The sequence below is a fragment of the Myxine glutinosa genome, chromosome 1, assembly GCF_964187855.1.
Source record: "Myxine glutinosa chromosome 1, kmMyxGlut1.1, whole genome shotgun sequence".
Taxonomy (NCBI): domain Eukaryota; kingdom Metazoa; phylum Chordata; class Myxini; order Myxiniformes; family Myxinidae; genus Myxine; species Myxine glutinosa.
The window spans coordinates 392,006,305-392,032,733 of record NC_136261.1 but is presented as its reverse complement, the minus strand read 5'-3'; the positions used below and the strand labels follow the sequence as shown (position 1 = coordinate 392,032,733).

Sequence of the window (26,429 nt, the reverse complement as noted above, 5' to 3'; positions counted from 1 at the left end):
TATATATAGCCCCACCCTTGAACCTTTGCGAACCTCCCCGATCGCTCTTCCTCCACCCTCTCTAACCAAACCCCTCGTGCTTGGTTGGTTGTTCGGGGCCGGGCCACTCCTCCCCTCTCTGACGAGGTGGGGACCCGCCTTTCTTCCCCAACCCTGCCTCGTGGCCAATGGTGGTTGAAGAAAACCGCCCAAAATGCAGTTGGCCATTGAAATGAAATGAAAGGGGATCTACTCTTATTTCACTCGGTGCAATGGAGTATTTAAATTAATGGGAGACACAGCCTTACCCTAAGACACATAATAAGATATAAGCTACTGAACAGGGGTTTTATCGTGTCCTGCAATGTGGTGTTTATGGAATAACTACCGAGACGCCCTTTTTATCCTTACTCTACGGAGGTATTTACAAGGAATTATTACATTTTACAAAGGGTGATCTTTACAACAATTTACACGACAACAAAAAAAAAAAAAACATTCTCATATCCACAACAATATATTAGATTAATATTATCATAATGTTTAATATATTTTAATTCTTTTAGAAACATAGTAATATGAAATTTTGTAATGTTAGAATATTTTATAATATCACACTCATCATCTATTAAAAGTCTACATGCTTTACTTTCATGCAAAGCAACATAAATTCCATCAGGTATTTTATAATATTGGTTTCCTTGATATTGAGCACTACATTTTTGAAAATGAGAAACTCTATTGTAAATATATTTCCCTATTATATTTACTCTCTTATAATCATTATAAGTCATATTAGTGTCAAAGCTTAATTGTTGGTTTTTACACCGCAAAGACGTTTTAATATTTGTGTTAATCATTTCAAAATCAGATAAGTTTTGATTTTTACAAAATGTACAAGTAATATTAGCGACAGGTTTAGTTTCTTATAAAATATTTATATTCCATAATTTTAATCTTATTATTTCTCTAGCAATATCTAAAAACTCATTTATAATAGATACTATTATGAATTTGGGTAGAGCAATATCTAGAGCCAGATAGATCTGTATAGGTAGGTATCCGACTGTCGCAATGGGGAATCTACCCTGTAATAAGTTCTATGTTAGCCCGGGTTGTTGTTATAAACTGTATCGATGTCCCCGCTATGAGGGAGCAGGGCGTGCTAAATAGTGCAGGGATTATGGATAAGATTCCTTTGTTCGTCGTCCCCTCTATCGTAAAACCTGTGTCCCTTATGGCAACGCACTCATTTAAACACTTAGATAGGTCCTTAGTGCGCAACATTAAATAATTCCCCTTCCCTTACAATGACCTTGGAAGAAGACCGGCAGGAAGCCAGATTGGGGCACCGCCGGATGGCCTCCGCCAGCCGCACCACCAGCTGGCCTAACAACATCGCGTGAGATGAGCTATAACCATGCCCAGGAGGACTGTGATTGGTTGGCGCGGAAGGCGCGAACCTGGAGCGAATCAGCACGGAAGGCACGAGGAGGTTCGGCAGACGGCGGGAAGCTACGAGGCTCTGGTTGGCAGCAGGCCAAAACTGACGACACATGCCATGTTACAAAAGGACTCGCGGGCGGGATTCTCTCGTGGCTTCGCTCTGGGTATTGAGTCGTGCTGGTTCTTCGCTTTCCGTTCCTGACGCTTTGTGTTGGAGATCGACCTTGTGTGGAGATCGCGAGCCCTGCGTTGGACCTTTGGTGCTTTTGGCTTGTCGTGGTGCTCGGTGCTTGTAGGTGCTTTTTGGTGCTTTAGGTGCTGTGAGCGGACTGGAACTCAGGTGAGACTGGCGAAGGACTTGGTGAGGCCTGACGGCGCGCGAACAGGTGCGCATCGAGGCCTGTTTCCCGCCGACATCAAAGCCGCGGCGGGCTTGCGCGCTTGGAGCCGACGATTCCTTGATGACTGACAGATAAGGCCGCACCCAACAGAACATTACACAGCATTTTATTTTTATTAATTCATTTCCCCTGTGCTGTATCCGAAGTGCGAGTGGGGACGTCCCGATTAGGACATTTTATTTATCATCGCGTATTTTCCTGTCCCGCTGTCCTTGTAAATAAATCCTTGTATTATTTTCTATTTCCATTTAAACCCGGATTCCCGTTTGAGTTCATTCCCTCGACAGGGACGTGGTTTGCCGCTTCTCCTCTTCCCTTCTTTCTCCCGTGCTTTGAAAGCAAAATCCATATTTGGTCGTTGCCTCCATTAAAGCCGTTCGGTCCCCCGTGAGCCCTGGTATTAACCGAAGGGTTCGCGCGACAATACTTTCTTTTTAAAGATTGGATTATGTGTGTCCATCAATGATAATGGTTTAGATAAAATTGTTTTATATTTTTGTTTCAAAAATCCAGTTCGCGTAATGTACAACAATTTATCGTTTGTCATGTATTGTAGTATTTCTTCAACATTTATAATATTTACCTCAATATCGTTTGATGTTTCATCATAAGTCAAAATTAAATCTTATTTAATTTTTCATGAAGTACATCAAATTCCATGTTAAATTTATTAATTATCTCAATATCAATTTTAATTATATCTATTTTTTTATTTAAGTTATTCATTTATATTATAATTCTCATGTTTTTTATTAAAATTTCAAAAAAAAATTCAGAAATTATATATATTGTTGTGGTTTTTAGAACCCTCCACTTTGTAAATATCTGTAATATTCCCTTATAAATAATCCCCTGTAAATATTCCCATTTTTGGTGTAAAGGTCAAAGGTCGCACCCTAGTTAGGCCACGAGCAACACGTAGAACACCATAGGCTTCTTCTTTAGTTATTTCATTAGTATGTGTTTCAGGTAAGGATCTGTTTCCAATAGTTGAATCTGCGTTGCATTAATCAAATAACCTGGGCCCCTTTTTCCAATCCTATTCATTTTGCGGCTTTACCCTCTCCAAATTGTATTACGCGCCTCTACCAGCCGCAGCCGCCTCAGCGTTCGCTGCCTTTTGGTTGTTCCTGCCCGCCGCCATAAGCCACGTGGTAGAGTGGGAGAAGAAGGGAGGAGCGGCCAGGAACATCGGTGTGGCCCCATCAACGCGTCACGAGGGGAGGCACCAATGAACCCTCGCGACAAATCCGGGCCGAGGCGTGTTCACGAGTAGGCGGAGCGAAGCGGACATGGCTTGATACGCGAGGCTTGTAATAAAAGCGCCGTCGCGGACAACTTCGAGAGGAGATGATCGGGACATGCAGGAGATGCGCCAGGGAGAGAGAAGGAGTCAAACCTAAGAGAACAGCGCAGAGACGGCGGATGATAAGAACACTGTGCAGAGGATCGCTTGGAACGATCGTATGATACGAACTGCCATTTGGTTTTGAGGGCGTTCGGCACACTATACGTACGCAGCATCCCAGCCCCTCGCCTATGTAAGGTCCAATCGCACGCCAACGATACGCGAAGCTGGCTGCCGTTCTTCGCCCGCGGACCCGGAGCCTGGACGGATCCCATCGCCTGGAACCATCTGCCTGGACCTTCCTCCCCTACCAGCTACCATTCCGTGTGAGTCTGTCTGTTTGTCCTGGGGTCGTGATAAGTTAAGACTGTTCAGATAAGCTTGCCCTGTCCTTTAATTTCCTTATTTTGCATATTCTTGCCTTTCGTTTCCTCTTTTAGTGCAGTCAATAAATCATATTTGTTCTTTCCTTACCTTTTGGTTTCCTCTGGTCCGATCGTCTTTGTCTTTTCCCCATTGAATATACGTGGCACGATTGGAACCGCTCAGAATCGGGTTAGTTTTATTGCTAACGGCTCGAGCTACGGATTGCTAAACCGCTCGGCAATCTTCCATCTTGTCCGTGGCTCGAGCAGAAGTAGCGCCTTGCTTTGCGGCGAGGTTGCGAAGGTATCTGGGACCCCATTGACCAGTTACCCTGGTCAACCTCAACCCCGCAAAGGAGCGCGATATCTTCTAGGACTCGGACGGCCAGTGTAATAGACGAGGGGATTAAACCCCCCTCGGTAAGGGGAGCGCCGTAATCTGAGATCCGTAACAATTGGTGCCGGGGAGTGGGATTTGAAGCCCGAACCAAATTTTAATCCATCGGAAAAATTTGGTCAAAATTACGAGCGGCCGAAATTTTATTATAATATCCAAATTGATATCGTGCCATGGATGGTCAAGGCGATCAGATGCCGGTAGGGGAGAATGAGGTGGTAAATGAGGAGTTGGAGTCGACGCAGGACCCCAGGGAAAAGGTGGGAGTAATGCAGGAGGAAAGCAAAGGTGCGGTAGCGGGGGTTGCAGGTGCACAAGATGGCGGCGCCTCGCAAGTGGTCGCGGCAGCGCAGGGTGGCGGGGCCTCGCACATGGTGGCGAGAGCCGAGCCCACTGTACCAACGTTTAAGGACCTACAATCATTTATGGCTGAAATGAGCGCCTTAATGGTCAAGCATGATGAAAAAATGAAAGAAATTAACGAGGGGCTAGCAGGGGAGCAGACCAGGTGTGAGGCAAAATAATTGGAGAGGGAGGTTAACCACAGGTCGAGCGGGAAAGGCACACGGGTATGCGACGAGGCAACGCGACTCGAGGAGCGCGGGTTGAGCGAGGCAGAGCAGAGCACGGTTAAAATGACCGGGATAGAGATCACGACCCGGGGTATGGGGAAGCCGGCGACCGCCGAAGTAGTAGAGAAAATATTAATAGAGCCAGCGGTCGTCGAGGGAAAGGAAAAATAAATTAAAACCGAACAAATAGTAGTGTAAATTGGAATTGAAGAGACGCCGGACTTAGAAGAGCACTCGTGGGGTGAAGGAATGGAAATTGTGCAAAGTCCATGTTCGCATCATGATGTTGTGCTGCATAACCCGAATAAAGATTTGCAGGTGGTGTTGGAGCGAGGAGGAAGAAGCGCCCAGGCTGTATATTGTGCGGGGAGATTTTACAGGAGAATGTTTGGCGCGAGAGGGTTTTTCGCAAGCTTGGGATCGCGAAAGCACCCGGGCGTTTGTGGGAGGTCCGTGGTGCGCTGTGTGAATGGCAAAGGCGCACGTGTGAGGAAAAGGTGTGTGAAGGTGAACGGCGCGTGTGTGTGAATGGTGCCAGAGCGCGAGAGTGTTACCGAGTGCGAGAGTGAATGCACATTGGAGTGTGGAAGTGGAACGACGAGTGATACGGAGAGTGAGATGGATGAGGAGCGGGTGCGAGGATGCACACTTGAAATGATTGAGGGTGTGCGAGGAGGCACACTTGAGTTGGTGGTGGAGTGCGTGATGGGGAGTGTTACAGGGGATGTAACGGAGGAGTGCACGCCCGTGGTGGTTACGGAGTACGTAACGGGGGAGAGTGCACGCGAGAAGTGTGCGAACAGCAAGTGGTGTGCAACAGAGAGTGCGGTGGTGGAATTGACAGAGTGTATGGGATGTTTGAGCAAAGAACGGAACGAGTGGTGTGAGCATGTACGGGGAGCATCGACGTTAACCGGGACAGCGTTCAGACCGACGTTTAGCCGACGCGAGCTCCCGGTCCGTGCCGGGCAGTGGGTGCTGCCGGAGCTGGCGGGGATCGGTGTCGCGTCGCTCCTGCTCGGAGCGTCGTGCACGATTCGGGCCGGGCCCCGCCCGGCACGGTCGAATCCGCGCTTTGCCAGGCAAAGCGACCGGCCCGGTTCGTGGGGAGGTAGGAGGGGTCGGAACGGCGCCCCCTTGTGGTGGCGGCGCTCCACCCGGGCAAGGCTGGGCCATCGCTCATGGCAGCGCAAGGCGTTGCGTAGGGATGGTGCCTTGAACCTTGGCCTGACGAAACCTCCTCCCCTGAAGTGAATGCCGGACGGACCCAACCTGCAGGAGACCAAACCACCCGTATTCATTGCTCGGCTTTGCGAAGCCGAGCTTTGATGATGTAATGACGCACCGAGGCTCGAGATAGTGGACTGGATAGCGATAGTAATGGCGATAGTGATGGTGAATGGGAGCGTTACCATTCACCTCACATTCTCCGGGGCAAAGGAGGTATAGTTTTATGGGGTATGGCGGTGGAAACCAAGCCAGGGAGGGTTTGGATAACGTTCGGGTTTAGAAATTACCATAGGTAATGTTAGATTTAAATAGCGACATCATACCTGTAGGAGGGGACGTAGGTAGATTAGTTTGGATGATAACGATGTGGGATGTGAAATAGTATAAGGGAAGATGGGAAGCACTAAGTTAGAGGGAAAACCAGGCAGATAGGATGATGCAGTGTGTGTGCAGGACGTGATTGAGCAGGGTAATGTGAAAGGTGTGATTGTGCGTTGTATTGAATGAATGCGCCTGGAGGGAAGGAGGGTGCAAGTGCCACCAGGTGTGCAGGTGCCACCAGCTGTGCAAGTGCCACCAGGTGTGTGGGCACCAGGTGTGCAAGTGAAGTACAGGTGAATGAAGAATGGTTGTGTGGAATAGCTGGTATGGAATACATGGGATATGGAATAGATGGTCTGGAGTGAATGGAGCATGGAGTAAATGGAGTATGGAATGGATGGTGTGGAGTGAGTAGTGTGGAATAAGTGGAGTGGATTGTATGGTTTGAAAGGGTGGATGGGGAAGATGGACCTCTTCACGAGTACCCGGGGAGGGTAGTTTAAAAGTAGGTAGAGGGAGTAGGTAAATTGTGGTGGAGATTGACATCTGTGGTGCGTGTCGTAGTAAAGAAGCATGTGATTGGTGCATGAGTAAAGTGGAATGGCTGGGTGTGTGGCCTGTTCGTGAGAAAGATTAAATGGGCACTCCGCCACTGTTTGTATGTCGGCCAGGTGAGGCAGCAGGTTGGCCCTGGGAGCCAGTAGTTGTTCAATGGGGCCCGAGGATCCGGAGGACGGACCCGGGTCGCCCGACGCCAGAGAGTGCGGTCGGGGGTGAGAGCGCCACAGAGCCTTCCCCAGGTAGGTTAGGGTAAGGAGCAGGTAAGCTCGGGAGACGACTGCAGTGGCGGAGGTGTGCAGGTGAGCGGACCTGCTGGGAGCGCCACACGACCCAGCCCGGAAATTGTGCGAGGGCACAGGGAGTAGAATCGGGGGAGTGAGACCCCAAATTGGTGAGGCCCACAGTTTGGTCAATGGGAGTTCGGTTTTTAGAACCACATAGAGTAAGATGGCCAATGGTTTGGCAGGGAAAGACCCCGGGTAGTGTAAAGTGTGTTAAAGTCATTTAGAAGGTAGTTTAGGACTGGAAGTCTCTTCGTACCATCCGCATCCACTCACCAAGGTGACAGGACTCCACACCACCGGCTTGTGCAAATGTCTGGTATGTAAGACGCATCCATAAGAACCATGACAGCTAGCATGACATCCATAAAAAAGAGAACCATGACAATCACAAGTACATATGGGCAGGGTGCAGCCCGAAGTGGAGATCGGTTTCTGAGGTTTGGGACATGGAATGTGGGGACAATGACAGGGAGATCAGGTGAAGTGGTGGAAGTATTGGTCAGAAGAAGAGTGGACATATGTTGTGTGCAAGAGACGAGATGGAAGGGAAGTGGTGTGAGAATGGTGAAGGGTAGGCAGGGACAGAAATACAAGTTTGTGTGGCAAGGGTGCCCGGAGGGCGTGAATGGTGTTGGTGTCCTGTTTTCTGAGGAGTTTGTAGACAGTGTGGTGAGTGTGACTAGAGTGAGTGATAGGTTGATGATGGTGAAAATGATGATTGGAAAGCTCTTGGTGAACGTCATCTCGGGATATGCTCCGCAGGTTGGTCGAAGCTATGAAGAGAAGGACAAGTTCTGGTGTGCGATAGAGAAGCTGATGGAAAACGTGAAAGATGAGGAAGTTGTTGTGGTGGGAGGAGACCTGAATGGACATGTGGGAAGGAGTATGGATGGTTTTGAGGGAGTTCATGGGGGTTACGGATATGGTGTGAGAAATGGAGAAGGTGAAAGGATTTTGGAGTTTGCTGATGGAGCTGATTTGTTGATTTGTAATACTCAGTTCCAGAAAGAGGACAATAAGCTTGTTACATACATGTCAGGTGTGTCAACGACAACCGTTGACTACCTGATTGTGCGTCAGCGAGATAGGGGGCACCTCCGGGACACAAAGGTGATCCCGGGGGAGGAGGCTGTTTCACAGCACCACTTGGTTGTCTGCGACATAAGGGTGAAAGGTGCGAGGAGAGCTCGGCGGGTGAAATACCAACCGAGAATGAAGGTGTGGAGGTTGAAAGAGGTGACAGTAAGGGAGGCATTAAAAGAGAGGCTGAGTAGGGTAGAGGATGATGTGGTTGAGCTTGAAAGTGGTTGGATGTCAATGAAAGCTAGTCTGTTGGGAGCCGTTGGTGAGGTATGTGGATGGACAAAAGGACCACCGAGGCACTCGGAAACATGGTGGTGGGATGTTGAGGTTGGAAAGAGGATTGACGAGAAGAGGAAGAAGTTCAAAGAGTGGCAGAAGGCGAAGGGTACGGGAGCAGAAACAGCAGAGCATGAAAGTTATAAGGCAGCCAGGAAGGCTGCAAAGAAAGAGGTAGCAAAGGTGCAGGAGGCATGTAGGAAAATGTTCGGAGAACGCTTGGATTCGAAAGAGGGTCAGAAAGCAGTATTCAGGATTGCAAAGCACATAGCGAAAGAGAGGTGTGATGTGATGGGGGCGAGTTGCTTGAAGGATGAAGTGGGACAAATCGTTGTCGACCCAGATGGAATTAAAGGAAGATGGAAAAGATATATGGAAATGCTGTTGAATACAGAGAATGAATGGGATGGCAACATAGAGAGTAACCCAGTTTTAGGACCGGCAGAGAAGATAACTGAGAAGGAAGTTGAGGAAGCGATAAAAGCAATTAAGAGTGGAAAAGCGGGAGGGCCGACGGGAGTTGTGGGAGATATGTCGAAGGCAGCAGGAAGTTGGGGTGTGAAGAGAATGACAGAGATCTGTAATCTGGTGGTGAAATAAGGCCGCATTCCAGTGAATTGGGAACTGAGTACCCTCGTCCCTCTATACAAGGGGAAAGGTGACCCTCTGGAGTGTGGCTCGTACCGAGCGATAAAGTTATTGGAGCATGGAATGAAGGTATTGGAAAGGGTGTTGGAGAGGAGGATAAGGAAGAAAGTGAAGATCGACGAAATGCAGTTTGGATTTATGCCAGGAAGAGGAACGACAGATGCGCTTTTCATTGTGAGGCAGTTGCAGGAGAAGTACATGGATAAGAGGAAGAAGTTGTTTTTGGGGTTTGTTGATCTGGAGAAAGCATTCGATAGGGTTCCATGCAAAGTATTGACATGGGCATTGAGGAAGTTAGGAGTAGAGGCATGGTTGATCAGAGTAGTGATGGCAATGTACAAAAGAGCACGCACAGCTGTAAGGACGAAGGACGGGAACAGTGGTGAGTTTGAGGTGAAGGTGGGAGTGCATCAGGGGTCGGTACTAAGTCCACTACTATTTGTAGCTGTGATGGAGGTGCTGGCTCAGACCGTAAAGGAGGGTTTACCGTGGGAGTTGTTGTATACAGATGATCTGGTGTTGATTGCGGAAAGTATGGATGGACTGAAGGAAAAGATGAACAAGTGGAAGGAATGTATGGAGACAAAAGGTCTGAAGGTGAATATCGGAAAGACAAAGGTGATGGCAAGTGGTAAAGCATGTGGTGAGGTGGAAAGAACTGGGAAGTGGCCGTGTGCTGTGTGCAGGAAGGGTGTCGGAGGGAACTCCATTCAATGTACAATGTGTGCTGAGTGGGTTCATCAAAAATGTAGTGGTCTGAGAGGGTCATTAACCAGTGTGGCAGCTACATTCAAATGTAAGGTGTGCACAGAGGGAGCTGCAGATGGAGGAAATGTTGAGTTGGATCTTGGAGACGGCGTGAAGCTGGAAGGTGTGAAAACATTTTGCTACCTCGGAGACATGCTGAATGGAGAAGGTGGATCAGACTCGGCAACGGTTGCTCGAGTGAGATGTGCATGGAAGAAGTTTCGGGAACTGAGTGGCGTGCTGATGAGGAGGAGAGTGTCGCTGAAGCTGAAGGGAAAGGTGTATGCTGCATGTGTGAGAAGTGTTATGATTTATGGGAGCGAGACATGGGTAATGAACGTAGAGCAGCAACGAAGGCTGGAAAGGGTGGAAATGCGAATGGTTCGGTGGATGTGTGGAGTATCGTTGAGAGAGAGAGGAAGACAAATGATGAATTGCGAAAGATGATGGGAATATTGCCTGTGATTGATGCTGTGAAGAGGAACAGGTTGAGATGGTTTGGTCATGTATTGAGGAAGGATGAAAGTGACTGGTTGAGAAGAGTGATGGAAGTTAATGTAGAAGGAAGTAGAGGACGGGGAAGACCGAGAAAGACTTGGCTAAAGATGGTGGAAGAAGAAATGCGGGCAAGGGGGTTAACAAGGAGAGATGCAGAAAATAGGGCAAAATGAAGAAGATTGTCATGGGGACCGCAAGGCTAACCCCCGCTCTAGCAGGGAACATGGCCTTAAAATGCATGTTGTTGTTGTTGTTGTTGTTGTTGTAAGACGCATCACGACGTGGGTGTGACATTGTGCTTGTTATGTTCCATCTCTTCCTCCTTAGGAGGGATTGATGAGAAATTGGGCTTTATGGCAAATTTGGTTAGAAGGATTGTGGACGAATTTGGAATCAGGGGAGATATGAGGAAGACAAGACGATAGCGACGGATTTGTACATTGTGTAAATACAGGGTAGGGGGAACGTACGGTAGGAACGAGCTTTCTCAGCTCGCTCTCCTGCGCACCTCACCTCTGCATTACCTTGTGTTGATGTGTACCCATGCGCCTTTGCACCCCGCTAATCCTGCTTTGTCTTCCTTCCCCACTCATGGACCGTGGTCTTTGTGTGCTGAGGGGAAAGTGCGCAGGTGCCCGCAGTTGTGTGCCCGCACCCTCGCTGCTGCCTGCCTGGACCGGTACCACACTTATGGACCGCACGTTGTTGTGGCCGAGCACCACATTCATGGACCCCACGTTTTGGGGCCTGGCACCTCTGCTGGGGACCGGCCATTGTGGCCAGGAGATCTTGCTTGCGGACCACGGTAAAGGTGGCCCCTAAGCTGTGCAGGTGGACCACCTTATTTGGCCCCTGCTGGCCATAATTTAAAAAGTGGACGCGTTTTGTGCCTTTTTTTATTATTACCAACTAGGCAGCAAGCAAGAAGTCGTCCAGAAACATCGGCCCAGCAGGGAAGATGTCATCTGCTGATTATTATTATTGAAATGTGATGACTGTGCACCAGATGGTGCTTTTGGTGCTTTTTGTGCATATTGGTGCTTTGGTGCTTTTCGAATATCGATGCTTATTGGTGCTGGTGGTATCGGTGCAGTGCAGTGTATGTCTTTCCTCTTTTCAAAACATCTTCTTTTGTTTCCCAAAAGACAGGTCCTGGGTTCGCGTTGTAAATACCAAGTAGTGTCTTTGTAAATAATGCTCCCCACCATCAATGTTTAGCTGGAGAATTAATTCTGTGATTCAGTTATTCTGTGGGCATGAATCTGTTAGATAGAATGCAACGCAGCAGGCGGGACATACTTAGTTGTTTTCAAAATGTCGCACTCAGGGTGAAGTTAATAGTAGAGGGTTACCACACCTGAGTGTCACACTAAGTTAAAGTTATTTCGGGCCAGGATGGCCCTGGAGGTAATGAGGGTGCAGTGTTGTGGTTTTTGAACCCTCCACTTTGTAAATATCTGTAATATTCCCTTATAAATAATCCCCTGTAAATATTCCCATTTTTGGTGTAAAGGTCAAAGGTCGCACCCTAGTTAGGCCACGAGCAACACGTAAGCACACCATAGGCATCTTCTTCAGTTATTTCATTAGTATGTGTTTCAGGTAAGGATCTGTTTCCAATAGCTGAATCTGCGTTGCATTAGTCAAATAAACTAGGCCCCTTTTTCCAATACTATTCATTTTGCGGCTTTACCCTCTCCAAATTGTATTACGCGCCTCGACCAGCCGCAGCCGCCTCAGCGTTCGCTGCCTTTTGGTTGTTCCTGCCCGCCGCCATAAGCCACGTGGCAGAGTGGGAGAAGAAGGGAGGAGCGGCCAGGAACATAGGCGTGGCCCCATCAACGTGTCATGAGGGGAGGTACCAATGAACCATCGGAACCAATCCGGGCCGAGGCGTGTTCACGAGTAGGCGGAGCGAAGCGGACGCGGCTTGATACGCGAGGCTCGTCATAAAAGCGCCGCCGCAGACTACTTCGAGGGGAGATGATCGGGAGATGCAGGAGATGCGCCAGGGAGAGAGAAGGAGTCAAACCTAAGAGAACAGCGCAGAGACGGTGGATGATAAGAACACTGCGCAGAGGATCGCTTGGAACGATAGTTTGATACGAACTGCCATATGGTTTTGAGAGTGTTCGACACGCTATACGTACGCAGCATCCCATCCCCTCACATATGTAAGGTCCGATCGCGCGTCAACGATACGCGAAGCTGCCTGCTGTTCTTCGCCCGCGGACCCGGAGCCTGGACGGATCCCATCGCCTGGAACCATCTGCCTGGACCTTCGTCCCCTACCAGCTACCATTCCGTGTGAGTCTGTCTGTTTGTCCTGGGGTCGTGATAAGTTAAGACTGTTTAGATAAGCTTGCCCTACGTCCTTTTATTTCCTTATTTTGTATATTCTTGCCTTTCGTTTCCTCTTTTAGTGTCGTTAATAAATCATATTTGTTCTTTCCTTACATTTTTGTTTCCTCTCGTCCGATCGTCTTTGTCTTTTCCCCATTGAATCTGCATGGCACGATTAGAACCGATCAGAATCGGGTTAGTTTTATTGCAAATGGCTCGAGCTTCGGATTGCTAAACCGCTCGGCAATCTTCCATCTTGTCCGTGGCTCGAGCAGAAGTAGCGCCCTGCTTTGCAGCGAGGTTGGTGAAGGTATCTGGGACCCCATTGACCAGTCACACTTGTCAACCTCAACCCCGCAAAGGAGCGCGATATCTTCTAGGACTCGGACCGCCTTCATATGCTGTAATAGACGAGGGGATTAAACCCCCCTCGGTAAGGGGAGTGCCGTAATCTGAGATCCGCAACAATATATATTTTTAGAAATTTTAGAAATTTGGGAATTTTTGAAATTTATGAGAAAATTGCGAAAATCGGAAAATCGGGAAAATGTGGAATTTGGGAATTTTGGAAATTTATGGAGAAATCGCGAAAATCGTAAAAATCAAGAACATCAGAAATTTAATTTAATTAATTAAAATTTTCTGGGTGTGTCCCAGCTCTCTCAATTCGTTCCTTCTCATGTGGCAAACAATAGAAAAGACCGCTTTATATGGTGTGCGCCATGTGGCAAACAATATAAAACACCCCTTTATATAGTGTGTGCCATGTGGCAAACAATAGAAGAGGCCCCTTTATATGGTGTGTGCAATGTGGGAAACAATAGAAACGGCCCCTTTATATGGTGTGTGCCATGTGGCAAACAATAGAAGAGGCCTATTATTGTTATTATTATTGTCATCTTATATTCTATTAATATTATAAAGAATCACTTCCAATGATCGTTTTACAGAATATCTTTCTCAGTGTTGATAATAAAATGAGAAACTCCCAACAAACCTTTTCCTCAGAAGATCCGACCCGATCTCTGTTTCAGACGCCTGTGGAAAAGAACACGGAGCCGATGTTTGTTCAAGCAAGTCACGTTCCACATCCAGCCTGGAAATGACGCCGGAAGTACATCCCCACCGTATTGCCAAGAATTCCATAATCACCCACTTGGGCCACTGGGCGGTGTATGTGTTATGGTGTATGTGTTACGGTGTATGTGTTACGCTGTATGTGTTACGGTGTATGTGTTACGGTGTATGTGTTACGGTGTATGTATTATGGTCCAACAAGTTGACACCCGCAACAACATACCGGGACGTGTATGCTTGCGTCAAGTATACTTGCATTGTACATTGTATATTTGGATTCTAACACAAGTTTCATCGAATCCAGTGAATCCCTGCGAAATCATCAATGTCAAATCATATCCGACATTATGTGACGTAGCACTCAATTTGAGGTAGAAATGATGAGATAATTAATTGATATTCCCCGATTTTTATAATTAATTGACATAAAATAAATGTGTCACTCCCCACGATGCCTACGTGTACTTACATTCGTGTTCTGCTATAATGGATTCATAAAACTTGTCTGACTTTTTACCAGGTAACAAACTCGTTTTTAGGTCACCTGGGCTTTCGTTCGGCAAACTTATCGTTCGAGCAGTGTGTGTATGTGTGTGTGTGTGTGTGTGTGTGTGTGTGTGTGTGTGTGTGTGTGTGTGTGTGTGTGTGTGTGTGTGTGTGTGTGTGTGTGTGTGTGTCAGTGAGTGTGTCAGTGTCAATGAGTGTGTCAGTGAGTGTCAGTGAGTGTGTCATTGAGTGTGAGTCAGTGAGTGTGAGTCAGTGAGTTGAGTGTCATTAAGTGAGTGGGTGCAAGTGAGACAGTCAGAGAGTGTCAGTGAGTGTGAGTCAGTCAGTGAGCGAGTCTATGAGACAGACAGTGAGTGAATGGCATGAGTGAGTCACAGTGATTGAGTTGAGCGAGTCAGTCAGTGAGTAATTGAGTCAGTCAATGAGTGAGTGTATACGTGAGTGTTTCAGTGAGTGTGTGTTAGTTGAGTGAGTCAGTGAGTAAGTGGGTGTAAGTGAGACAGTCAGAGAGTGAGTCAGTCAGTGAGTGTGAGTCAGTGAGTCAGTCATTGAGCATGAGTCAGTGAACCAGTCAGTCAGTCAAAGTGTGAGGGAGTTAGTGAGTTTGTGAGTGAGTCAGTTAGTCAGTCACTGAGTCAGTCATTGAGTTGGTCAGTGAGTAAAACTGAGTCGGTGAGTGAGCAAGAGTAAATCATTGAGTGAGTGAGTGGGACAGTGAGTGAGTGGGTCAGTGAGTGCATGAGTAGGTCAGTGAGTGAGTGAGCGGATCAGTGAGTGAGTGAGTGATTGATTGATTTTTATGTGAATGTGTCAGTCAGTCAGTGAGTGGGTGAGTGATTGATTGATTATGTGAATGAGTCAGTCAGTCAGTGAGTGGGTGAGTGATTGATTGATTATGTGAATGAGTCAGTCAGTCAGTCAGTCAGTGGGTCAGTGGGTGAGTGATTGATTGATTGATTATGTCAATGAGTCAGTCAGTGGGTCAGTGGGTGAGTGATTGATTGATTATGTGAATGAGTCAGTCAGTCATTCAGTGGGTGAGTGATTGATTGATTATGTGAATGAGTCAGTCAGTCAGTCAGTGAATGGGTGAGTGGTTGATTGATTGTGTGAATCAGTCAGTCAGTCAGTCAGTCAGTGAGTGGGTGAGTGGTTGATTGATTATGTGAATGAGTCAGTCAGTCAGTGAGTGGGTGAGTGGTTGATTGATTGTGTGAATGTGTCAGTCAGTCAGTCAGTCAGTGAGTGGGTGAGTGGTTGATTGATTGTGTGAATCAGTCAGTCAGTCAGTCAGTCAGTCAGTGAGTGGGTGAGTGATTGATTGATTATGTGAATGAGTCAGTCAGTCAGTCAGTCAGTGGGTCAGTGGGTGAGTGATTGATTGATTGATTATGTCAATGAGTCAGTCAGTGGGTCAGTGGGTGAGTGATTGATTGATTATGTGAATGAGTCAGTCAGTCATTCAGTGGGTGAGTGATTGATTGATTATGTGAATGAGTCAGTCAGTCAGTCAGTGAATGGGTGAGTGGTTGATTGATTGTGTGAATCAGTCAGTCAGTCAGTCAGTCAGTGAGTGGGTGAGTGGTTGATTGATTATGTGAATGAGTCAGTCAGTCAGTGAGTGGGTGAGTGGTTGATTGATTATGTGAATGAGTCAGTCAGTCAGTGAGTGGGTGAGTGGTTGATTGATTGTGTGAATGTGTCAGTCAGTCAGTCAGTCAGTGAGTGGGTGAGTGGTTGATTGATTGTGTGAATCAGTCAGTCAGTCAGTCAGTCAGTCAGTGAGTGGGTGAGTGGTTGATTGATTATGTGAATGAGTCAGTCAGTGAGTGAGTGGGTGAGTGGTTGATTGATTACGTGAATGAGTCACGGGGCAGATTAACATTTTTTGGGGCCCTGGGCACAAAACAGCGATCTTTACGAAACCTCACCAAATCATAGAGTTGGCCATAAGGAAAAACAAAACTGTTGATTTTGAGTTCAAAAGGTCAGCAAAGGCCAAATGTCAACAATTTTGGCAGATTTCTAAAAATCCTCAATTTTCATCCAATTCACTTGAAATATAAAGAGCATTGGCAGATCAAAACAATGAATTCAGGCAGCAATTATTTTTGACGTCAACATCGGCCAAAAGGTCAACAACTTATTTTCGGGATTTCGCAAGCTTCGTTCTACGTTCGACAAGTTTCTTGTTTGTCTGTTTGTATGTCAATTGCCCACAAGTTACAATTCCAACATGATCGTCACAAAACTTAACCAAGTCGTGGAGGTAATCACAACTGAGAAGCCTTTTGATTTTTAGGTCAAAGGTTATCTTGAGGTCTGATTTTAAAAGTCATTTTTCATCCTATTGCCGTGAAAGTTGAACAGCATTCGCAAATTGAATCACCGAATTGGGGAATGAACTATTTTTTGAGGTTAAAAGGTCAAATGTCAACTCAAGGTCAAAGATCTAAAATCATCAATTTATGTCTGAAACAGAACTACACTCTTCGACATCACGACGTCGACAGATCTGCCTCCACCTTCATTATTACATAATTATAATACTTGTACCTAGTTTGCTTTAAATGCATTCAGCTGTCCTCAAGTTATCACATTTTTACCTGACATGATCTCTGACCTTTGACCTCTTGATCCAAAATTTTAATTAGTTCATGTTTACATCATTACACAAACCTGCACGAAGTTCTAATTTAAATCCCTTCAGCTGTTCATAAGTTATCGCATTTTTACCTGACAAGACCTTTGACCTTGGGAGCCCAAAATCGAATCAGTTAATCTTTACATCATTATAGCCGGCGAAGCCTGTGTTGTCAATAAACGAGTACGTATTATGTTGAAAACCTGATTATGCCTTGGCTCGAGAATCCGAAGCGCAGTGGACGCAGCCATCTTGCGGAGGGGGAAGTATGCATAACAAATTTAAAACGTTCATTAGGAGTTTCTTTCACCCGTCATCGTTTGATTCACAATCTTATGCACCTCCCATGTATTAATAAAATAATTTAAGACCAACATCGGCCCGCACGGGCCTGGTTATCTTCAACAAAACGCGTCACCAAACACCGGACCCAATGAGGTTCGAGCATTTGAAAAAATATTTCTAAAATGAAATCACTCACTGGATGGAGTGCTGGAGACAGCCATCGACCGGATGCGGAAGTTTGCATAAAACAATTGCGAAAAAGTTCAATAGGAGTTTGTTTCACCCGTCGTTCTTTGATTCACAATCTCATGAAACCTCTAATTAGTAATTAAAATACGTTAAGACCAACCTCGTTATCTTCAACGAAAATCGTCATCAAGCACCAGAACCAATGAGATTCGAGCATTTGAAAAAATATTATTACGCGTTTCGGACGGTGAAAATTAAGGCGTCAAATATTCTAAAATTGACGAAGAATTCTTTTTTAGAAATCTCGCGGCCGTATGGGATAGTTTTTCACGGCCAGAAATATGGTATAAGCGGTTTACATATTTAGTTTAGAAATACGGATAGTTTTTCACGGCCGGAAATATCCGAAGTTGAGACGGAATTCACCGAATTAATCACTGCAAGCTAACGTCTTCTGGTGGACGAAGCTGCCGTGCCCGGAGAGTCAGAGAACCAGCCCTGGCGCCTGACAAGGACTGAAGTTAGAAGACGACACACTTACTGTGAAAACGTATGTTAAGCCCAGTTAAAAATAGGCCTTAAGCTAGCACATCGTATAGTTACTTCCTTAAGCTTCTTGTGACATTTATTGTATTGTATGCAGGTATTGCCATTGGGGAGGACTGTCTGCTCTTCTCTTTTACCAAGTCTTACCAGGTACAGTACCTAGTACACCTACCTACTACCTACCTACCTACTACCAACTACCTAACCTACTGATGCCATGGTGATGGGTAAAATAGTGGCAAGAGGTATGCAGGTATTGGGGAGGACTGTCTGCTCTTCTCTTTTACCAAGTCTTACCATGTACGGTACCTACTACACCTACCTACTACCAACTACCTACCTACCTACTACCAACTACCTAACCTACTGATGCCATGGTGATGGGTAAAATAGTGGCAAGAGGTATGCAGGTGTTGGGGAGGACTGTATGCTGTTCTCTTTTACCAAGTCTTACCAGGTACGGTACCTACTACACCTACCTACTACCAACTACTTACCTACCTACTAACAACTACCTAACCTACTGATGCCATGGTGATGGGTAAAATAGTGGCAAGAGGTTTTGGCTTCGCCGGCTCATTGCGGCTTTGCAGTCGGTACGAGTAATAATGTATAGCTAAGTACGAGTAATCTGACCTTTGACCTCTTGATCCCAAATTTTAATTAGTTCATGTTTACATCATTATACATATCTGTACCAAGTTTGAATTGCTGTGATATTGACCCGGCCAAGTGGGGAACACCAGGCCACAGATCGCTGGTTTTGGAGAACGATTGTCAACAAAGGCATCACAAAATGGGAGGAGGTGAGATGTGAGCCGAAACGACTTTTTCGAGAAGATTCTCCAACTTTAGTTTTCCACCGAAGCAGACGGGACCGACATTTTTTTCCGCACCAACGCTGCGTGGATACCTCATCCATCCATCATCTACAACCTCTGTAAGACCTCCTCATTTACGATTTGGAGGTCACATTGGATATACAAGTTAATTATAAAAACTTTCTACCTGGTTTGTAGTTAAAATGAAGAATGAGGTTTAACCATCGTTGTGTGAAGTTTAATGATGACGTCATATAAAACAATGCAGTGAATAAAACAAAACGAGTGAAAAACACCTCATTAAATGAACAATCAAATACCTCAACATACATTCAATAAAAAGTCGTTTTAACTCATCTTCATTCCCTTCATCAACGAACAGAGAATTATTTTATCTTTAAATAAACGTTTTGCAGATCTTCCTCAGTATTAATAATAAAATGAAACATCTCCGAACAAACCTCTTCAGATGAGATGAGGTCCCATCACGAGAAACTTCCTCAGTTACAGTCCGAGGGCCCGAGGCTGACAAGCTCACCCGGAAGTTGTTCAGCGTTATTTAATACTTCTTGTTTTCGCGCATCATTCTTCTTCCTCTCTGTAAGAAGATTGTTTGTGGCGTCGGCAATTTGAGTGTCGTCGCTACATCACAGTGCGAAAATAAATGGGAAGTTATCGGCTTCCTCTTCTTCTACGTAACATTTGAATGGCGTTTTCAGGGCCACGAGACTCTATATACACCACTCGCCTCGCTAACGCAGCGGCTGAAGCAAATAATAACGGGAGACTTTATGTTGTTGAACGCGGTCATTCCGCTCGACACGCTCAGCGCTCCTCACCACACGTCATTTCAGAGGGATGGGCATCTTTGGCTTTGTCTGTTTTCTCGAGGATTGAGGGACGGCGGGAATGGTGGGTGGGGGTGAGTGGTCGTTGGGGGAATGGTGGAGGGGGGTATAAGAGTCGTGGAGGGAGGGGAGGTATGAGAGTCGTGGGGGGAGGGGAGGTATCAAAGTCGTGGGGGGAGGGGAGGTATAACAGTCGTGTGGGGAGGGGATGTATGATAGTCGTTGGGGGAGGGGAGGGATAAGAGTCGTTGGGGGAGGGGAGGGATAAGAGTCGTTGGGGGAGGGGAGGTATAATAGTCGTGTGGGGAGGGGAGGGATAAGAGTCGTGGGGGGAGGGGAGGGATAAGAGTCGTGGGGGGAGGGGAGGTATGAGAGTCGTGGGGGGAGGGGAGGTATAAGAGTCGTGGGGGGAGGGGAGGTATAAGAGTCGTGGGGGGAGGGGAGGTATGAGAGTCGTGGGGGGAGGGGAGGTATGAGAGTCGTGGGGGGAAGGGAGGTATCAGAGTCGTGGGGGGAGGGGAGGTATAAGGGTCGTGTGGTGAGGGGAGGTATGATAGTCGTTGGGAGAGGGGAAGGATAAGAGTCGTTGGGGGAGGGGAGGTATAATAGTCGTGGGGGGAGTGGAGGGATAAGAGTCGTGGGGGGAGGGGAGGTATAAGAGTCGTGGGGGGAGTGAGTGGAGGTATGAGAGTCGTGGGGGGAGGGGAGGTATAAGAGTCATGGGGGGTGGGGGGTTATAAGAGTCGTGGGGGGAGGGGGTATAAGAGTCGTGGGGGGAGGGGGGGTACAAGAGTCTTGGGGAGAGTGGGGTATAAGATTTGTGGGGGTAGGGGGGTATAGGATTCAGGGGGATACAGTTGTCGTGGGGGGTGGGGGGTACAGTTGTCGTGGGGGAAGGGGGGTATAGGAGTCGTGGGGGTAGGGGGGATACAGGAGTCATGGGAGGAGTTTTTGGGGTGCATAGGAGTCGTTGGGGGAGGGGGTATAGGGGTCATGGGGGGGTCATGGTCATGGGGTCATGGGGGTCATGGTCATGGCCCTTCAGGAATTTTTGGGGATGGTAACTTTCTACCACCGGTTCGTGCCTCGCACCACCCAACTCATGCGCCCCCTGTACGAGGCCCTCCGGGGCAAGCCGGCCAAGCACGACATCGCCTGGACCAAGGAGATGGATGAGGCGTTCATGGGCGCTAAGCTGGCCCTCGCTAACGCGACCATGCTGGCGCACCCGGCGCTCGACGCACCCATCGCCCTCACCACGGACGCTTCCGACTACGCGGTGGGCGCCGTGCATGAACAGTGGGTGAACGGGGCTTGGCAACCGCTGGCCTTCTTCAGCCGGCAGCTTCACCCTAACGAGCGCAAGTATAGCGCTTTCGACCGCGAGCTCCTCGGCCTTTACCTGGCTGTTCGCCACTTCCGCCATCTTTTGGAGGGCCGCCCGTTCACGGCATTTGTGGACCACAAACCCCTGGTCTTCACCATGGCCAAGGTTACGGAGCCGTGGTCGGCCCGCCAGCAGCGCCACCTCTCCGCCATGTCCGAATTTACGACGGACAACCGGCACGTCAAAGGCAAGGACAATGCTGTGGCCGATTGCCTCTCCTGGTCCGGTGCGAACGCCGTTCACCTGGGTGTGGACTTCGCCCACATGGTGGCCGACCAGACCGCCGACCCCACAGTGCAAGCCCTCCGGACAGCGGACACAGGCCTGCGGTTGGCCGACGTCCCCTTCGAGGACACAGGCAGCACAGTTCTCCTGTGCGACGTTTTCCTGGGCCAACCTCGCCCCATCGTGCCCACCGGATGGTAGCGGCACATTTTTGACGCCCTCCACGGCCTTTCCCACCCGGGCCGGAAAGCATCACAGAAGCACGTGGCAGCAAAGTTCGTCTGGCACGGGCTCCATAAGGACGTCCACGACTGGGCCAACGCCTGTGTCGCCTGCCAACGTGCGAAGGTCCACCGGCACACCCAGGCCCCGTTGGCACCATTCGACGTGCCCGCGCTGCACTTCGACCACGTCAATATGGACCTGGTGGGACCCCTGCCCTCCTCATGGGGCTTCACCCACCTCCTCACGATGGTGGACAGGACCACCAGGTGGCCGGAGGCCGTCCCGCTGGCATCAACGACATCTGCCGACGTGGCGCAGGCCTTCATTGGCACCTTGATTGCCCATTTCGGCGCGCCCTCGGACATCTCCTCCGACAGAGGCCCGCAATTCGCCTCCGAGCTTTGGGGCGCGGTCGCCCAGGCCTTGGGGGTCAAGCTACACCGCACCAAGGCCTACCACCCCCAAGCCAATGGCTCGTGCGAGCGGTTCCACCGCTCGATGAAGGCCGCTCTCAGGGCCAGCCTCCAGGACGACGGTTGGGCCGACAGGCTCCCGTGGGTCCTATTGGGTCTCCGAACGGCCCATAAAGAGGACCTCCAGGCTTCCACCGCCGAGCTGGTCTACGGCCAGCCACTGCGCGTGCCGGGCGAATTCATCGCTGACGCCACCGGCCCCTGGTCCGCAGCTCGCCAACGCTCGGTCCTCCAGGAGGCCGCCAGGAGACTTGCCCCCATGCCCATGTCCCACCACGGCTGCCCCCAACCCCACGTCCCCACGGCACTTCGCACTGCGGAGTACGTTTCTATCCGGCATGACGCACACCGGGGACCGCTCCGGCTGCCGTACGATGGACCTTTCCGGGTCCTGAAGAGGGACGACAAGTCCTTCATCATCGACATCGGCGGCAAGCCGGACCGCATCTCCGTGGACCGCCTCAAGCCGGCCCATTTGGACCTCGACCAACCTCCACGGTTGGCCCTTCCTCCACGACGGGGCCGTCCCCCGTCAACCAAGCCCCCCGCTCGACCATCCACCGCCACGCCACCTACCACCCCCACATGAATCGCCAGGGGTCGTTTCGGCCGGGTCATCAAGACCCGCCTCAAACTGACTCTCCCGGTGCATGTTAATTCTGGGGGGGGGGGGGGGGGGGGGGTGCATGTAGCGGTTACCGGAAGCATGACACAATTACCTTGCACCGGCCGATGACGCACCGGCGAGCGGTCACTTGTCCGGACTCGCCCGGGCGTGTCCAGACTTGCCTTTCCCGGGCGAACACTTGGCTTACCTATTTGCATACCACACCCTGCCTGAGAGGCGTGGCTTTTGTGTGTTGAACTGTACTTATAAATTGCCACCCGTTCGATGGGCTGATTCAGTGCTTTTGAGTTCTTTCGATTGAGCTGGAAATAAGTAGCTCAGTGAAACTTCATTCCTGGCGTCATTCATTTTGTCCGGTTTTATCGTGCGAGCATAGCTCCCACAAGCCCTGTGTTTGTCCGTGAGTAGGATGTCTCAAAAGGTTGTGGACAGATTCGGATGAAACTTGGTGGACAGGGTGGGTGTGACATGGACGAATCGATTCGATTTTGGTTTCAGATCAGAAACCTTTTAACCGATTCTTCACCATTGTAAGCAAGGGTCAAAAATGATTTTTGTTTTTGTAGCGGCTGCAGGAAGGGCATCCGGCCATAAAACATTGCTTCAACAAGGTGACCACTGTTGTGGAAAACCAATCAGGTCCACACAACTTCGTCCAACTGGTGGTTTAATTCCATTAAGACCATGACATCATTCTGTAATACAGGAAATGCAATAGGAATAAGATTTGGCATCACATGGGTCCATCCATAACATTCAATGCAAGCAAGCTTAATATTCTATGCAGGCGTACCGTTAGCGAGTCTGCTAGATGTAACATGTCACAGGAGAAGTCTCGGAGCACCGTCCGCGGCGGGTCTTATAGCCGCGCCCCTAGCGGTGTCAGTGAGCAGCGAGCATCACCCCAGGTTCAGTACGAATACGATTTCACTACAACCATGGTGCCCAAAAAAGGCCAACCCCCACGCTGCAGGGAAAAATGGCCTCTAAAGGTAATTCTTCACCATTGAAAGCATGGGTCAAAAATGATTTTTGTTTACCAAGTCAAGGTTCTTGTGAGAGCTAACACTTGGAGCATCTACTACAAATGGAGGAAGTGGTGTGTGTGTGTGTGTGTGTGTGTGTGTGTGTGTGTGTGTGTGTGTGCGTGTGTGTGTGTGTGTGTGTGTGTGTGTGATACTTTGTGTCTATTTATAACGCAAGTCGATCAATTAACTACGTGCAATTCAAATGTACCTTTTAACCCTTGAGGCTGCTGAGACCCCTTCGAGTTTAGACCTTGGAAGACCCTTTAACACTTGCAACCCAAAAGACCCCAAGAACCCAAAGTATTTATTCACACAAAAGTCCTTAATGGCCCAAAAGTCCCCAAGGACCAAAAAAGTCCTGACCAAAAGATGGGCTGATTCAGTGCTTTTGAGTTCTTTTGAGTGAGCTGAAAATAAAGAGTTCAGTGAAACTTCATTCCTGGCGTCGTTCATTTTGTCCGGTTTTATCGTGCGAGCAAAGCTCCCACAGTAACATCAAAAGTCGCGCTAATGAACACGGATAAGTCACGAATGTGTTTCTGAGGTTAGCTTTGATGTTTAATTCCACAGATGAAGATCAAGATAAATTGTACGAACCGAGACAGTCTCGAAAGTTTCTGTGACTAAAACTGCGACAAATGAGGGAATTCGCAAAGACATTCGTGGGTTTATGTCGCTGTTGTTTCTGCAAGTTGAGTTATCACTTCTGGTTCCGGTTGGGCGCTGTATTCGCAAGGTCAGAGCACCTCACCCGGTACGGTGCGTTTGTCCGACATTTCAAATTTCCCCTCAAACCCCGCCGACCGCCTTTGCCGCAGTACGGCACCAACAATACCGTGCGGGTGCCGGAGTTTTTTTTTTTTTTTTTTTGTATACAGAGTCGAGGCTCGAGAAAGAGCTAACATTTATCAAACAAACAAATCAAACAAACAAGCAAACAAAGTATATAAAAAGGGGAGAGGTCGACAAGATGGGGAGAGAAGGGGCGGAAGCACACAAACACAACATTTGAGAGAAGAGACATCGGGAGATGTGTGGGAGGGAGAGGGCCTGGGGGGAGGCAGGATAGGTATAAAACGCAAGGACACCAAGGACTTCCAGGAAAGAAGACAAAAGTCACCTCAAAAAAGTGGACTTGGGGTGAAATTAGCCGGGGTAGAAAAGATCAAGGTTTTGGATTGGGGAAGATAAGAGATGGTGGTGAACAGCCGTTTTAAAGACCTGGAGGGAGGAGTGGGATTGAAGAGAGTGAGGGAGTTTGTTCCAGAGGCGGGAGAAAAGAGGAATGAAGGAGTGAAGGTGAGCAGAGAGTCTTGATTTTGCCAGTTTAACCATTAGAGGGATGCAGGCAGATCTTGTGCGACCTGTAGGAATATTTGGGGGACAGATCCCAGAGAGAGCTGGGGGGGCAAGGCCGGATAGGAGTCGGTAGAAGACGGAAAGACCAACAACCTGCCTGCAGTGAGTAAGTGAAAGGCCCTCGGAGATAGCGTCATCGCGGGAGATTCCAATGATTCTGAACGCTTTGGTTTCAACAGCGTGAAGACGAGCTTGGTGTGAGGCAGGAGCACCAGCCCAGAGGGTAGAGCAGTTCTGCTAAATTGAAACTGAATGAAACTCCATTGAGCTGCAGATGAAAGCCTTGTATGTGGTGAGGACCTCAGGTGTGCCAAGGAAGGACTTTGCACGACGGAGGATGCCCAGTCGGCGACTGGCTTTGGAGGCCAGCTTGGAAATGTGGTTTTCCCAGGAAAGATCATGGCAGATAGTGAGACCCAAAAGCTTGAGTGACAGAACTTCTTGGAGAGGATTATTCAGAAAGTAGATGGGAGGGTTGTCCAGTCGGTCTTTTCAGAGAGACATCGTAAGATTGCGAGATTTGTCAGGATTGAAAGACATGTTCCACTTGTTTGCCCAGTCTGTTATTTTGTCCAGGTCTGCAGAGAGTGAGGAGGCTGCAGACTGCCGATCTGACGGCTGAGGAATGGAGCGGCAGAGAGTGGAGTCATCAGCAAAGAGATAGAGAGGATTTTCAAGAGAGTCAGGAGATCATTGATGAAGACCAGAAAAAGCACAGAGCCCAGAACACTGCCTTGGGGAACTCCAGCCTGAACAGGAAGAGGAGATGAGAGAAACCCATTCAGGGCCACACGTTGACTACGACTAGAGAGGAAGTCCGCCAGCCATGCGTGGAGATTTCCATGGATACCAAAGGAGCAGAGTTTGGTGAACAGAGCGGGGTGCCACACCGTATCGAAGGCACGTGATATGTCGAGGGAGACAACTCTGATTTCCTGTTTGGCATTGAGGACCTCGATCCATTGTTGAGACAGCAGAAGCAGCATGTCCAGAGTAGAGTGACCTGGTCTGAAACCAAATTGATGATCAGAGATCAAGCCATTGGAGAAGAGGAAAGATTTCATATCCGAAGCAATGATGGATTCCATGACTTTGCTGATAATTGGGAGCAGGCTGATTGGTCTGTAGTTGCTAGCATCTGTTTTTGCACCTTTTTTGTGCAAATCGGTGATGTTGGCTGATTTCCAAGCAGACTCCCTCACTCTCTTCAATCCCACTCCACCCTCCAGGTCTTTAAAACAGCTGTTCACCACCATCTCTTATCCTCCCCCTTCCAAAACCTTGATCTTTTCTACCCCCGCTAATTTCGGTCCCCTTGTGTTTTATACCTCTCCCCCCCCCCTTCCCACGCCTCCTCCCCCCAAGCCCTCTCCCTCCCACACTTCTCCCTGCTCTCAAATGTTGTGGTTGTGGTTGTGTGCTTCCCCTTCTCTCCCCATCTTGTCTTCCGCTCCCTCTTTTTGTATATTTTGTTTGTCAGGTTGATTTGTTTGTGAAATAAATGTTAGCTCTTTCACGAGCCTCGATTCAGTATACAAAAAAAAAGAAGAAAAAAAAAAGAAGGCAGTTGACCTTGAGCAAAAGAGAGGGTGAAGAGAACAGAGAGAGGGAGTGAAAGAGTGGAAGAACAGGATTTTAGGACCCGTGGGCTAATGCCGTCAGGTCCAGTTGCAGAATCAGAGTCGAGG

At 48.4% G+C, this 26,429-nt stretch overlaps 2 protein-coding genes across 6 annotated transcripts in view; both read right to left on the bottom strand.

The window, feature by feature from the left end:
* The window catches only part of LOC137416416 (uncharacterized), a 76,322-nt gene extending 57,062 nt beyond the window's left edge, over nt 1–19,260 (bottom strand). For 2 of the 5 annotated variants that reach the window (XM_068102011.2, XM_078770292.1), the window contains exons 1-2: nt 19,030–19,240; nt 13,497–13,537 (exon numbers count right to left, since the gene is read on the bottom strand). The gene's annotated coding sequence lies outside the window, so the exon portion shown is untranslated. Of the gene's footprint in view, nt 1–13,496; nt 13,538–19,029 lie in introns of all 5 variants that reach the window. The other 3 variants (XM_068101997.2, XM_068102021.2, XM_078770293.1) reach the window with 3 other exon arrangements.
* LOC144889573 (uncharacterized) overlaps nt 1–26,429 on the bottom strand; it is a 113,875-nt gene that overhangs the window by 32,464 nt on the left and 54,982 nt on the right. The gene's annotated exons all lie outside the window — the stretch shown is intronic.